Raw genomic sequence first — 13,512 nt, forward strand, 5'->3', positions numbered from 1 at the left:
TACTTTTTGTCTATTAGATTGTAAGCTCTTTGAGCAGGGACTGTCTTTCTTCTGTGTTTGTACAGCGCTGCGTACACTTTGTAGCGCTCTAGAAATGTTAAATAGTAGTAGTAGTAGTAGTAGTGTGTTTTAGGTGGGACTAGGGAGGGCCCTAAATCAGGACATCCAACAGCAATAACCAAATGGGAAGAAATATCCAAGGAGGTTAGACTTGAGAACAGGAAACGACATAATGTCAAAAAGTTGAAGGCAATTAGGTTATTCTCCCTTTCCCTCTCCTCCGCACAGCTATCATCCCCGGTCACCAAAAAAAAAAAAACCAAACAAACCTATGAGCTACTCTATCCACATTGTTGTTCTTTATTGTTGGTAGCATTTGTATTTGATTTCACTTATATTTTCAAACATGCCAGCTTGTGCAGCATACGGATGTACACAGAGGAAGTATTAGTTTTATAGATTAGAGTAGTAATTAGTTCAAAATTGTAAATCATTGTGTCATTTGGAGGAGCTGGTTATAGGGACTCCCTGTATTCGTGCAGAGGTGTTTTCACTTAGTAAAGGGTTACCAAGACCTGGGAGCATTTAACATCTTTTTTTTATCCTGTTCCTACATCAAAAGAAAAAAATGGCATGTGGAAACTTGCTCCTTTTGTTTTGTGGAATGCAGTAGTATATTATAAAAATGCACTTGCCTTTTTTTTTTTATTACTACTATTTCACAGGGGGGTATTGAATAATGAGAGAAGAGCTTCCTTCATGCAGTTCTATCCAGAGCCAGTCTAAATGTGCCAGCATTGTCCAGTTCACCACACTATTAGCTGCCAAGTTCACACAAAGTTAACTATGTTAAGTGGAAAATAAATCTATTGGCTCAGGCTGGCTGCCATGTGAATATTCCATCACTGTTTCGTCATTGCTACCAAGAATTACATATTAAGGGCATTTGTTTTAAGCTTTGTTTTAACTCATTTATTCAGTCCTTACATGCACATGGTTTTGCTTTTTAAACCTAAAGGCGAATCCAAAGGGTGGTTGAACAATTAGGTATAAACTTTGTTGTTTATGACGACTTGTTTTGGACTGCTTTGGGTCCTACTGATCTGTACATCTGCTGTCTAGAATTTTGGAAGATGGAAATGAAAAAATAAAAATTCAGTTTTGGATGTACTCTGTAGAAGTTATTGTTTACTTTCGCAATGTGTATATGGATGCCTGTTCTGGTATGTACATGTGATAATGTTTGAATAATTGTCTATATTTATGACTATGATTTCTGAACATGTCACCTCATTAAAGGACAGACTTTTAAGTGCAAATCTGGGTATATCTACTAATCTCAGCTTTGTTAAATGTTTCAGACATACCCATCTATTTGCTCCCATGATATAACTGAATTCTATTATTCTGTCTCACTGTATTTTCAAACGTAAGCCACACTGAACCTGAGTTTGCTTGGGATAATGTGGCACATAAATGTCAAAAAAAAATCCTTTATCCTCCACCCTTTAAGACACTGCCGGCCCTATCCAGTAGGATGGTGATGGCACAAAGAAAGCAAGTTTGGTCCAGTGAAGACAAACTCAAAATAACCTGTTCCCTAGCTGGGCTCTAGTATTACCATATTGAAAATGCGACCATATCATGCCTCTGTAGTTATGTTCCACTAATAAGTTAAAAAAATAACTGGATTTCTTGAAAGGATTATATAACCTTTGGGTGCATGACTAGGAACAAAAACATATACTTATTAATTCAATATCATAATTCCTAATCTACAACCACAAAACAACCTTTTAGGATGGGTAGTGTTCACAATGAGCTCCTTTTATTATTGACCAAACAGAAGAGATAAGTGTTTTCAGTTTTGGCACAGTATAAGTCATCAGAAGAATAAAATATAAGAAGACCAATGGACTGCATTAGGGGCTTATAGCCAATTTAGTTATGTTTAAACAAAAGAGATCTACCTGAAATAAAATATGTATTTTTATTTTGACTTATAAAACCACTTGTCCTTGAAACATGCTCAAATCTGAATAATCCATTTGTGTATGTAAAATGTAAACTTCTACAAAACAGATGAAGTGAAGATGTGATTCCAGGTGCCCCAATGGAAGGAGAGTTTAATTTTACTTCCATTTAATTTCAATATAGTCCATCTTTATAACATCAGACTTCCCAAGACAGATTACAACAACACCTAAGAGTAGAGTGAGGAGTGGCCTAGAGGTTAGAGCACCTGCCTTCATAGCAAGTTCAAGTCCCACCGCCACCCCTTATGATTGTGGGCAAGTCAATCAGGGCTGTTGAGAGACTGAGCTGGGCCCAAGGCAAGGCCCTGCTCCCCCTCCAGGATCACCATGCCCCCTCCAGGATCACCTCTTCCCCCCAAGGATTGTCCCCCCCCGCACCCCCCAATTGCTACCTAAGTTGCCTCCCTCTACTCCCAGGCTGCTGGCGCCACAGTTCCCAGTCTCCACCTACCTACCCTCTGCTCCCTTCTGCCTGCCATCTGACCCCCTTCAGTTAAATAATTAAAAAAAAAAATCTCTAAAGCAGCAGCGCAGCCCCTTCCCTGTGAAAGTGGCAGATTGCCTCTGTTGGGCCTTCCCTCGCTGTGTCCCGCCCTCGCAGAAATAGGAAGTTACAACAGAGAAGGGTGGGACACAGTGATGGAAGGCCCAACATAGGCAATCTGCCACTTTCGCAGGGAAGGGGAAATGCAGGGGGATTCTGGTGCCAGGCCCTCCTTAGTGGCCCGGGCCTGGGGAATTCCCCCCCCCCCCCCTCAGCGGCCCTGAAGTCACTTAACCCTCCATTGCTTCAGGTAGAAAATTAGATTGTGAGCGAGACAGAGAAATATCCAGTGTACCTAACTCTAACTCACCTTGAGCTACTACTGGAAAAGGTGTGAGCAACATTTTAAAAAAAACATCAGGAAACAGGATATTCTCACTGAAATGTGGCCATCAGTATTGTGTAGAAAATGAGCACGTGTTTGGTTGTATTGTTCTTCCAACTGTTACACTATTGTACTTCATATGTTTCATGAATGTTCTTTATATTTTTATCTGAAAATTACAATAAAATTTTTAAAAAAGAAAGAAAAATGAGCACAAAATATAGAGTTTATAGAAACACAGAAACAAGACAGATAAGGGTTGTATGGACCCATCCAGTCTGCCCATCCTCAGTAACCACTAACTTCTCCTTTTCCTAAGAGATCTCACGTGTCTCTCTCACACCTTCTTAAACTCGGACACAGTCTTCGTCTCCATGACCTCCACTGGGAGGCCATTCCACACATCCACTACCCTTTCCATCAAAGAGTATTTTCTCAGATTCCTAAGCCTACCGAGAGACTGAACCGGGCCCAGGCCAGGGCCACCCCCACCCCCCCAGATCGCAGCAGCCCCCCCCCCGATCGCTGCCCCCCCCCCCCCCACAGATCTCTGCTGCAATTGAAATGCCTTGTTGGCTGCTGGGGATCCTGAGGCCCTGCCAGCAGAAGACGTCTTCCTCCAGCGCTGCTCTTCTGCTGATTGCCTGCCCCTGCGGCTGCTTTTTCTCTCAGGGCATGCTCGGTTTCAAAACCGAGCATGCACGCCTGAGAGGAAAAGGAGCCGCTCAGCTTGGCAGAACAGCAGGCACTGGAGGTGCTCCTCAAGGTCCTCCTCAGCACCGGAATTTTAACTCTCCCGCTCCTGTTGGGACACAATCACTCAGGTCCTGTCAGGAGGAGAAAGAGAGAGAGACCCCGGTGCCGGGCTCCCTTTGGGCCTGGGGAATTTTGCCCCTCCTGCAATCCCCTCTCAGCGGCCCTGCCTATAAGTGCTGTTTCTATATTCAATTTTTATTTCATGATAGTAACATTTATGCCTTCTCACAAGAATGCTTAATGACTGTGTCTTCGGTCTTGCTGTGATTTCTGCAGGATCTGTGCTAGTAGTTTATAAGGAAAGCCAAACGGAAGTAGGGGTGGACCAAAATGAACCTTCAGCAAGCCAAAGTGTAGATGAAACAGTCTTTATTGCAAAAGCACCATACAAGGACCAGGTGTTGGCGGGACACACTGCCTGCTTCAGGGGTCACACTCACTGTAAGTCACAACGTATTCACAAAAAGAGGAATGTAATTGCAGAGCAAATGGTGCTTCATATATTATCTAACAAATCAAAGCACAAGCGCTGATCGAAAATAAGTAAGATGGACGTCCCAGCATGAACAGTCATTTTGAAAGTGCCACATATGAACGGCAAAAAAGCAGGGGCAAGGACATCTTTCTGACAGCATTCATAAAAGAATGGCCACACAGACATCCCTGCAGAGCAGAGGAGTAGCCTAGTAGTTAGTGTAGTGGACATTAAACCATTAGACCCAGATTCAAATCCCACTTTAATACTTTTGTTTTGTAATTGTGAGCCTTCCAGGAACAGAAAAATACCTCCTGTATTTGAATGTACAACACTTCAATAGTGTACAGGTTTGCAGGTGGCTTATATATTTAAGTATAGTACGTATTTTTCTGTTTGTGGACAGCTCACAATGAGATATGGAATTTGAACATGGGTCCCTTAGTTTACAGTCCACTGCACTAACCACTAAGCTATTCTTCAGACTTGCTTTCTGTTCTAAGAATGCCAACAATACCTGAAGCTGTTATAGAGCTTGGCATCCCCTTTCAGTTTCACTTTCAGGAAGAGTCAGTGAGAGGGACAAGGAGGTTAAATTGAGAACAGGAGATGGGGTGAGCCTATCTAGCCCATTATATGGGTTGAAGCCAGTAGGCGGAGTTTGCCAGTAGTAGGCGGAGCTTGCCACTATTTTCCTTCACCCAAGACAATAGCAAAACGCTATTGAAAACAATAGCAAAAGATTATTAGAAATAACAGACTGCTTATGTGTGGTTCATCAGTTAAAAGTCAAAAGCTGTTCCAGTTGGATAGGCAGTGCTTTAAAAGGCGGAGGTCAAAAGTTGTTTTTTTTTTCCTACTTATTTGACAGCTCTTTAATTTATTTAAAAGCGTCCCATATGTAGATATAAATATGTACTTTATGCACCCATACACATGTATTTTATAAAATATGTTAATAATCAGGACCCTGCTCCCACTCTGTCCTTACTCCTCTCCTGAGAATGCCTACTACACAAGTACATCACATGTACTTTTACACATGACCTAACTTTATAAGAGATGCATGAAAAAGGATTATAAAATTGCCCCATTAATTCTTTAGGTTGTAAGGTCTTGAAACATGGAAACCAACATTCAAAGGATTTATGCTCCTAACTTTGAGAATTAGGCTCCTAAAATGACCTCTGAAGCTTTACTAGGGCTGAATTCTTAAATTTAAGCTCAAAATTTCACTAAACTTCTAAATTTAGGAGCCTACAAAGTGGGTGGCAACAGTGGTGAATTTAGGGGAAGGTAAAAGACATCAGTACCTTAGCAATGATTTTTGGCACATAAATCTAAGCACATGAATGACAGGCCTAAATTGAGAAGCATAACTTTAAGGTCCTAAATACAGCTGGATTTTCAGCTGGAAACTTAGACTCCTAAGTTTGTCTGAAAATAAGGGTCTTATGCGGGCACCAGCTGAATATCAGCCCGGACCCACATAAGCTCTAACAGCCTCCCCTATTTAAATTAGCTTCACATTTTGAGTGTCAATACCCAGATGTGGCCCAGACCTAAATATCTAGGTTTTATTCTGCCCACAGCTGTCAGCATTAAAAAAAATTCTGACTGTCATGAGCTAAATATTGCCCCATTAGGGGTCAACATTCACCCCTTAGCAATAAGCAGCTTGTAAGCCACTTGCAGTCTCGGGCTGAGTTAACCCTGGCTATTCAATGTCACGGAATGTCCGGCCTCCAGTATTGAATATCCAGGTTAGTTTGACAACCCAGAAGTTAACCAGGTTCTGGCTGATATTGAGGCTGGTGCCCAGTTAACTTGGCAGATAAAGTAAGGACAGTCTTTCTGCTGACCTAACTTTATACACTTTCTTAGCCAGTTAGCACTGAATATCACTGCTAACAGGCTAAGTAATGACTGTGCCCAAACTCCGCCCCCAGATCACCTTTAACATAGCCAGTTACAAAATGGCTAATTAGAGATGATATTTTGTGGCACTACCCAGTTAAGCCATGCAGAATATCAACAGCTAGGGCTTTTTTTGAGGGGGTACTTTGGGGTACTGAGTACCGGCACCTTTTCCACTGTCTGCTAAAATTGACCCATTGACCCCAAGTTTTAATGAAAGAGCTCAGACTCTACACACCAATTCTGCCTTGTCATAGATTCTCTGACTGGTTGCAAGGGGCCAGGCTATTGTGGGATGGGTCCATCAGTTATCACCTCACCCCTGAAGGGTGGCCTAGCCAGTGGCGCTCCTAGGGGGGGCAATGGGTGCGGTCCGCCCGGGTGCACGCCGCTGGGGGGGGGGGGGGGTGTCACGCCTCTGTCGGCTCCGCTCGTTCCGTGCTCCCTCTGCCCCGGAACAGGTTCCGTTCCGGAGCAGAGGGAGCATGTAACGAGCGAAGCCGACAGGCACGCGGCACCCCCCCAGCAGGTAAAAATGCACTCGGGGGGGTGTTGTTTCGCCGGGGGAGGTGTCATTTCGCCGGGGGGGGGGGGGGGCGCATTGGCGATTCGCCCCGGGTGTCAGCCACCCTAGGAATGCCAATGGGCCTAGCATTTGAGTACCAGCACCTTTTTTGCTAGTAAAAACACACTGTCAACAGCTGGCCAGTTCGGACAGGTTTAACTAGACAGGAGCCTAAATTAAAGAGCTCAGCTTTTTTGAGCATCGGACTCTTAAGCCTAAATTTAGAATTCTAACTTAGGTGCCTAAATTTAGAAGCTTAGCTTATTTTCAATTTTGTGCTCATAGATGCTGTAACTATGTGAATTATTTTACTGTATATACTACTCACTTACTCTAATGATGCCTAAAAATACTTACAGTTTCTAGTTATGGAGATCATTAAGGTGCTTTTGGCATAATGCCCTTGTTTTAATGTTTAAAATATAGGAGGATGCCTCAGATTTACAAGCACTCAGATCACTTGTTCGGACAAGGAACAAAGAACAATGGTAATGCAATCCAAGCACAGCAAAGACCCGGATTTTGAGAACTGAAAAGAAGCTCCCAAAGGTCACATTTCATTTGTAATGTGTACAGTTACAGGTCTGCCCACATCCTTTACTGCTTGATGAACCTTCAGGTTTAGAACGGACAGCTGAACACCTCTGCTGGTATTACAGACTGTGAAGTATACCAGTGAGTCCTGAAATTCATCTTATGTAGACACACATGTATGTACAGACATGCACATTCCTGTAATTAAACAGGTTACATTCTTGACTCAGGTATTCTGCTTCTCAGGCCAGTTGAGACTGTGGATGCTACAGAGGTGCTATTCACAGATGCTGGGGATGAGGGGGAAGTTCTGCATTTAAGGCCCATGAATCAATAGTATAGCCATGCATTTCCTCCCTCCCCCCCCCCTTCCTGGCTCTCCCACTCCCAGTATTAAAATTATCTTGGCTGGTACTAGGGAAGTTGGCAGCGTGCTTCCATCAGTCAGTGCCTGCACCCACTGCACATGCTCCATTCATATGCATGATTGCATGCACAGGAGGGTGTAGCCAGGCATCAATGGATGGAAGCATGCTGCTGACTTCCCCAGTGTTGATAAGACTCCGGGGGGGGGGGGGGGGGGGGGGGGGTTCTTGTGGAAGATGTCTTCAGCCAGTGGAGCCAGCTGCACTGAGAATGTGTGCTAAGGCATTGTGGATCCCAGCCAACTAGACGGAGGATGTGTATTGATATACACTGAAGCACTGGGTGAACCTAAAACCAATGTGAGTAGGCTCATGCCCACCCAGGCCCACCTGTGACTACACCACTGCCATGAATGCTCTGTAAGGAGCCCAAGCATACGATCTACTGAGGACTGTTGTTACAATGACTGAACTCAGTGATTTAGGAGGGGCAAAATCTCCGGAAGTGTGCTGGGTATCAGAAATTTTTCCCTTCCTAACTCAGCCCATCCCTGGTTCCAGATGAGCTGTAAGTCAACAGGAACTGGAAATACAGAGAAGAGCAATCAAAGTAATAGAGGGGATTGGATGACTCCCCTATGAGGAAAGGCTAAAGAGGCTAGGGCTCTTCAGCTTAGGGAAAAGATGGCTGAGGGGAGATATGATAGCAGTCTATAAAATCATGATGGAGTGGAATGAGTAAACTTGAATCACTTGTTTACTCTTGCAGGACAAGGGGGCATGCAATGAAGTTACTAAATAGTACATTTAGAAGGGAATTCAATAAACATAACATAGTAACATAGTTGATAACAGCAGAAAAAGACCTGCACGGTCCATCCAATCTGCCCAAGAAGATAAATTCATATGTGCTACTTTTTTATTTGTACTGTCCTCTTCAGGGCACAGACCGTATAAGTCTGTCCAGCCCTATCCCCGCCTCCCAACCACCAACCCCGCCTCCCACCACCAGCTCTGGCACAGACCGTATAAGTCTGCCCAGCACTATCCCTGCCTCCCACCACCGGCTCTGGCACAGACCGTATAAGTCTGCCCAGCACTATCCCCGCCGCCCAACCACCAGCCCCGGCACAGACCGTATAAGTCTGCCCAGCACTAGTCCCGCCTCCCAACCACCAGCCCTAAAAATTAGACACCCTAAAAATTCAGCACTAAGCGCTATTCTATAAAGGGCCTGCACCTTAAAAAGAATAGAGTTTAGTGCGGATCCCATACCTAACTTTTGGGAACTGACTTATGCCTGCTAAAACTTGGTATAAATGCTAGTACCCAAGTTAGGTGCGGATAAGCAGTATTCTTTTTGGCCATGCCCCTTTTCAGATACACACCATGGGAGTTAGGCACTGTGCCTTATAGAAAAGCCCACACCCAGATGCGCGTGTAAATTTTAATGAGTGCCAAGTAACATCAATAATTGGTTGTTAACACCTAATTTTTGATGTTTCAGAGCTCATTACAACATTTATTTTCACGTGCATCTTAGAAGCATGTCCAAAGCTGGCGTGTATAGAATCAGGGGGTTAGTACATATTCTAGGCTGTGTGCTTGGGCTATGGAAAGCAATTAAAAGAAAATGACTTGTTGCCCTGCGCTATAGCAGTTCATTTCTGCTGAGCCTTCCTAGCTAGATGGTACAGTAACAGCCTGGCAATACTTGACGACATTACTGCCTCAGTCTTTAAGAACACATCTGAGGCTTTGCAATAAAAGTGCATCCCAAAGGGGCAAGTCCAGCCCCTCTGTGCATCCTTTTTACATTCAATGGCATTATTTTGGTTGTTTGTATATTTGGTTTGGTTTGGTTCGGGAGGGGGGAGGGGAGGCGAGGGGTTGTTTTTTTTGTTTTTTTTTTTTTTTGTGGTTTGATTAGGAGTCTGATGTAATTCCAGACTGGTATTTTAGAAGATAGTTTTGCTCTTTTAATTTTGGGGCCTCAAAGTCATTAGCACTGCAGCTAATTTCTGTTATTTATTCAGACTATCAGAAACAGGATGTTGTCTGACAAACACTGGTGCTCAAAGGCAAACGATGATTTCAAGATAAGGGTTTGTCATCGACTTTAAAATCAACTAGGTTTCCCAGATCCTTGATTTTAATTATAAAATGTTCTATTCAGTGATGTCTGGTTTATCTGTACTTGTGCTTATTTCAACACTCGCTCTGTTAATAACAAACTTATGTTAGTTCATGACCTTATCGAGGATAAGAATTCTGATCTTATTTTTATTACTGAATCGTGGTTGACACAGTATGAAGGCCCTAATTTGGTAGCATTATGCCCCTCTGGATACTCTATCCATTCTTTTTCTCAAACTGAGAAAAAGGGATGGGGTTTAGCTGTTATATTTTACAATCTGAATCTCACCTTGTTGCCGTCTAACCCTACTGAGAATATTGAAGCTAAGCCTCCCAGGTTTATTTAGGGCAGAGCATCCCAAAGTCTGTCGGGACCTGGGTGGGTTCTCCACAGGTACATCATTATTGCGCACCTCCTGGGGATCATCAGATTTTTTATTTGGGCACAATCATGGGGTTACAGCCACAAACAGATTGATAAGTACTGGATTAGGAATTCCACTCATCTATTCTCTCCACTGTGTAACTGTTGTACAGTTAGGTTTTTAGTATTAAGTAATTTGGACTTGCACTTTGAAGATTTAAATGATGGAATTGCAGCCCCAGGGGTATAGCCATGGGTGGGCTTAGGCATCGCCACTTTTTCTTCAGGCCCAATCAGCAGCCAGGTACACCATCCATGCAGGGCTGGCAAAAGGGGGAGGGGCAAACAGCTCCAGGGGGCCTCGTGGTTCAGGCATTTCTTCCCCTTCTCCCCACCACAATCCGTCTCCTCCTCCCTTCCCCTCACCTTCTCAATATTCTTTAAAATTTTATTTCCCTTCTCAGAGGGGCCCCAGCATAGCAGACATCCTCACAAGCTGCCTCTGGCTGCCCCGAAGCTTTCCCTCTGTGCCATGAACCGCTCCCTTCTGACACAATTTCCTATTTCCACCTGGGCAGATCGCAGCAGAGAGAGGAAGCTTCTGGACAGTCGGAGGCAGGTTGTGAGGATGGGAAGGGAAATACCAAGGTGAGGGGAAAGGAAATACCAAGGTGAGGGGAAGGGAGACATACCATGGTGGGCAGAAGGGTAAGAGATGCCCAGTCTGCATAGTAGCAATGCAGGTGGGGAGATCGGGGGAGGAGGAAGAGAGGAGATCAGGGATCAGAGCCCCCTCCTTAATTTCTGCCCTGTGCCCCACTATGTCTAAAACCAGCCCTGCATCCGTGTATCTAGTGGGGATCCTCATGCCCCATCAACTGAAGAAAATCAGAGCCCACCCCGAGTCAGCTACAGTGCTGAACTCAGTGGCAACATTTTGAGCCATCATATCCACACCATGAGCATTCTCAGTTCTTGTGGCCTGCAAGAATTGAGAATGCTCAGAAGCAGCAGCACTTTAAGGGTGGAGGGAAGGAATAGGAAAGGGAAAGCAAGAGGAGGCAGAGAAAATGGAGTGCCTAGTGCCTAACCATGTTAACTGTTGCCTCCCTCCAAAAAATCATATTTGCTATGTCACTGGGCTGTACACTTTCTTACAACTATGATCATACCCTGGATTTGTTCTTGGGGTTTGTAATGAAGGAGAAGTACCTGGGGTTGAGGTAATCTTTTATGCATTCTTAGTCAAACCATTTTGTATTGAGCTTATAACTGGTAATATTGTCTATACTGTTAAACCTCTTATATTATCAGCTTAAGTCAAAGGAAGATTAGTGTCAACACAACTTTATTGGAAATAAATCTAAATTTGAATAAGTTTGGCTTGTATTCTTTGTCTTATGGGAGGGGTCTGATTTACTTTGAACCAGATTGTTCCTATATAAACATTGAGAATATTAAATTGCCAATCATGCCCTTAGTTTTCTAATTTGCTAAAGGACATCAAAGAAGGAATGTAGGCACTCAGAACATTACTGGTTAAAAGGTCAGGTACCTTGAGTATTAAATTATATTGACAACAGTGGTTTTATGAGTACAACAAAGAAGACAGTACGACCAAAAAGACATGCTACTCGGAATACATTGCTCGCAACAGTAATAGCACTAGAGAATTATTTGATATACTCTCTCAAGAATGGTTGAGCAGTTAGCCCATTATTTTTTCTGATAGGATTTATAATTTGAGAGTCTCTTTCATCAAAGGACATCGTTATCAAGGTGAGCTATAACTCATGCTATTTTAGCACAAGTTCCATTTTATGCATCAAGACCTAGTTACTAATAACTGGGGTTAACAGTAACATAACCTATCAGCCCGCGTTGATAACTTCTCTTCCCCCCTTCCATGATCTAACTCTCAAGCTTGATACTGAAGAATAAGTTGCTTTAAAGGACGATTGTCCTTTGGCGACTTTTCCAACCTGCCTTTTTATCTCAGACAAAGTCCCTAGTTCAACAATTTGGCAAAGGAAGAAGTTCTCTTGACTCCTGTCCTTTGAACCTTACTAGAGAAGCTACTGATGCACTGTTATTTTTGTTAATGTAGTTTGTTAATTACTGCTTAACAGAGAGCTGTTATCCAATCCAATCTATTGCCCCTTTGCTGAAAAAGCTATTTTGTACAGTCCTCTATGCGTGAGAATTATTGTTCCATTGCTAATATACGTTTTTTTTTAAAGCAAAGTTAGTTGAGGCAGTAGTTGCGGAACAATTAAACAATTTTTTGGAGCAGCAGGATATTTTAAATCCAGTACAATCGGGTTTGAGAAAGGCATTTAATAGAGTCTATTCCTGCAGACATTCTAAAAGATAAAATCTACCACAGACTGTGACTTGAAGGGCTATTTTAATTCAACTTCATTTGGCAGCAGTCTTTGATCTTGTTGATCATTCTTTACTTTTGTATAGGCCAATTTTAGGATTCAGGGGATGGTTTTTACATGGGTTTCCTTATTTCTTGCAGGGAGGACACATCCAAGTTCATGTGGGATCTACACTTTCAGTCACTTATGAGGTTTAAAGTTGTCCTGTACCCTTTGAGAAAGGTGATTAAAAACATGGATACAGTACATTTTACTTATGCTAATGATGTTTGAATTTATATGCCACAGAAGGGTTCAGTTTTAGAGGGGTTTTTCAAAATGGAGGATTGTTTGAAATTTGTTTCTCAGTGGCTAGCTGATAACTACTTGGAAATTAATCCTAAAAAGCTATGATACTGTAGATATATAACGATAGAGCTGCCCTGAGTTTTGGGCCTACCTTTTCAAGTAATGGCTTATTGTTGAAATCTAAGATTTGTAGTTTATCTACCTTAGGGCCCTGTTTACAAAGGCGCGCAAGTATTTTTAGTGCACGCGCTAACTGTGTAGACGCCCGTAGGAATATTATGGGCATCTACACGGTTTGCACACGTTAATTTTTAGCACGTGCTGAAAATGCTAGCACGCCTTTGTAAACAGGGCCCTTACTTTGGATCCTCAAGCTAAATATGGTAATGAAAAATGCTTTTATTAATTTGTGATTGATTAAACAATTGAAGGCCTATCTGTTGTAAGGCAAACTTTACAAGGCCTAGTTGAAACACATGTATTTATCTAGGGTTTCCTGAACAATATTAAATCAACTCCACCACTAAATACTGCAGCTAAAATGATTACTGGAAATAATCATTGGGAAAGGACCACTTCTCTATTATGGGCCTTGCACTGGCTACCAATCCAACAAAGAATTATTTGAAGCGTATTGGCCTAATGTATTTGGCAGCGGCATAATATATTTAAAAATATGTACCATTAAGGGATCTAAGGTCCCAGCAAGATTTAGAGCTGGTGCTACCTGATTTATCTACCTTTCTTTAAAAAGGGTATGATTAAGGTAAGGTCCCATTAGAACGCAATTTGATCCCTTTGGAAACTAAAATGCAACAGAACT

At 42.8% G+C, this 13,512-nt stretch overlaps 1 protein-coding gene across 1 annotated transcript in view; it reads right to left on the bottom strand.

The window, feature by feature from the left end:
- Positions 1–13,512, bottom strand: part of TSC22D3 (TSC22 domain family member 3) — a 205,332-nt gene that overhangs the window by 150,008 nt on the left and 41,812 nt on the right. The gene's annotated exons all lie outside the window — the stretch shown is intronic.

This window comes from Microcaecilia unicolor, chromosome 7, assembly GCF_901765095.1.
Source record: "Microcaecilia unicolor chromosome 7, aMicUni1.1, whole genome shotgun sequence".
Classification (NCBI taxonomy): domain Eukaryota; kingdom Metazoa; phylum Chordata; class Amphibia; order Gymnophiona; family Siphonopidae; genus Microcaecilia; species Microcaecilia unicolor.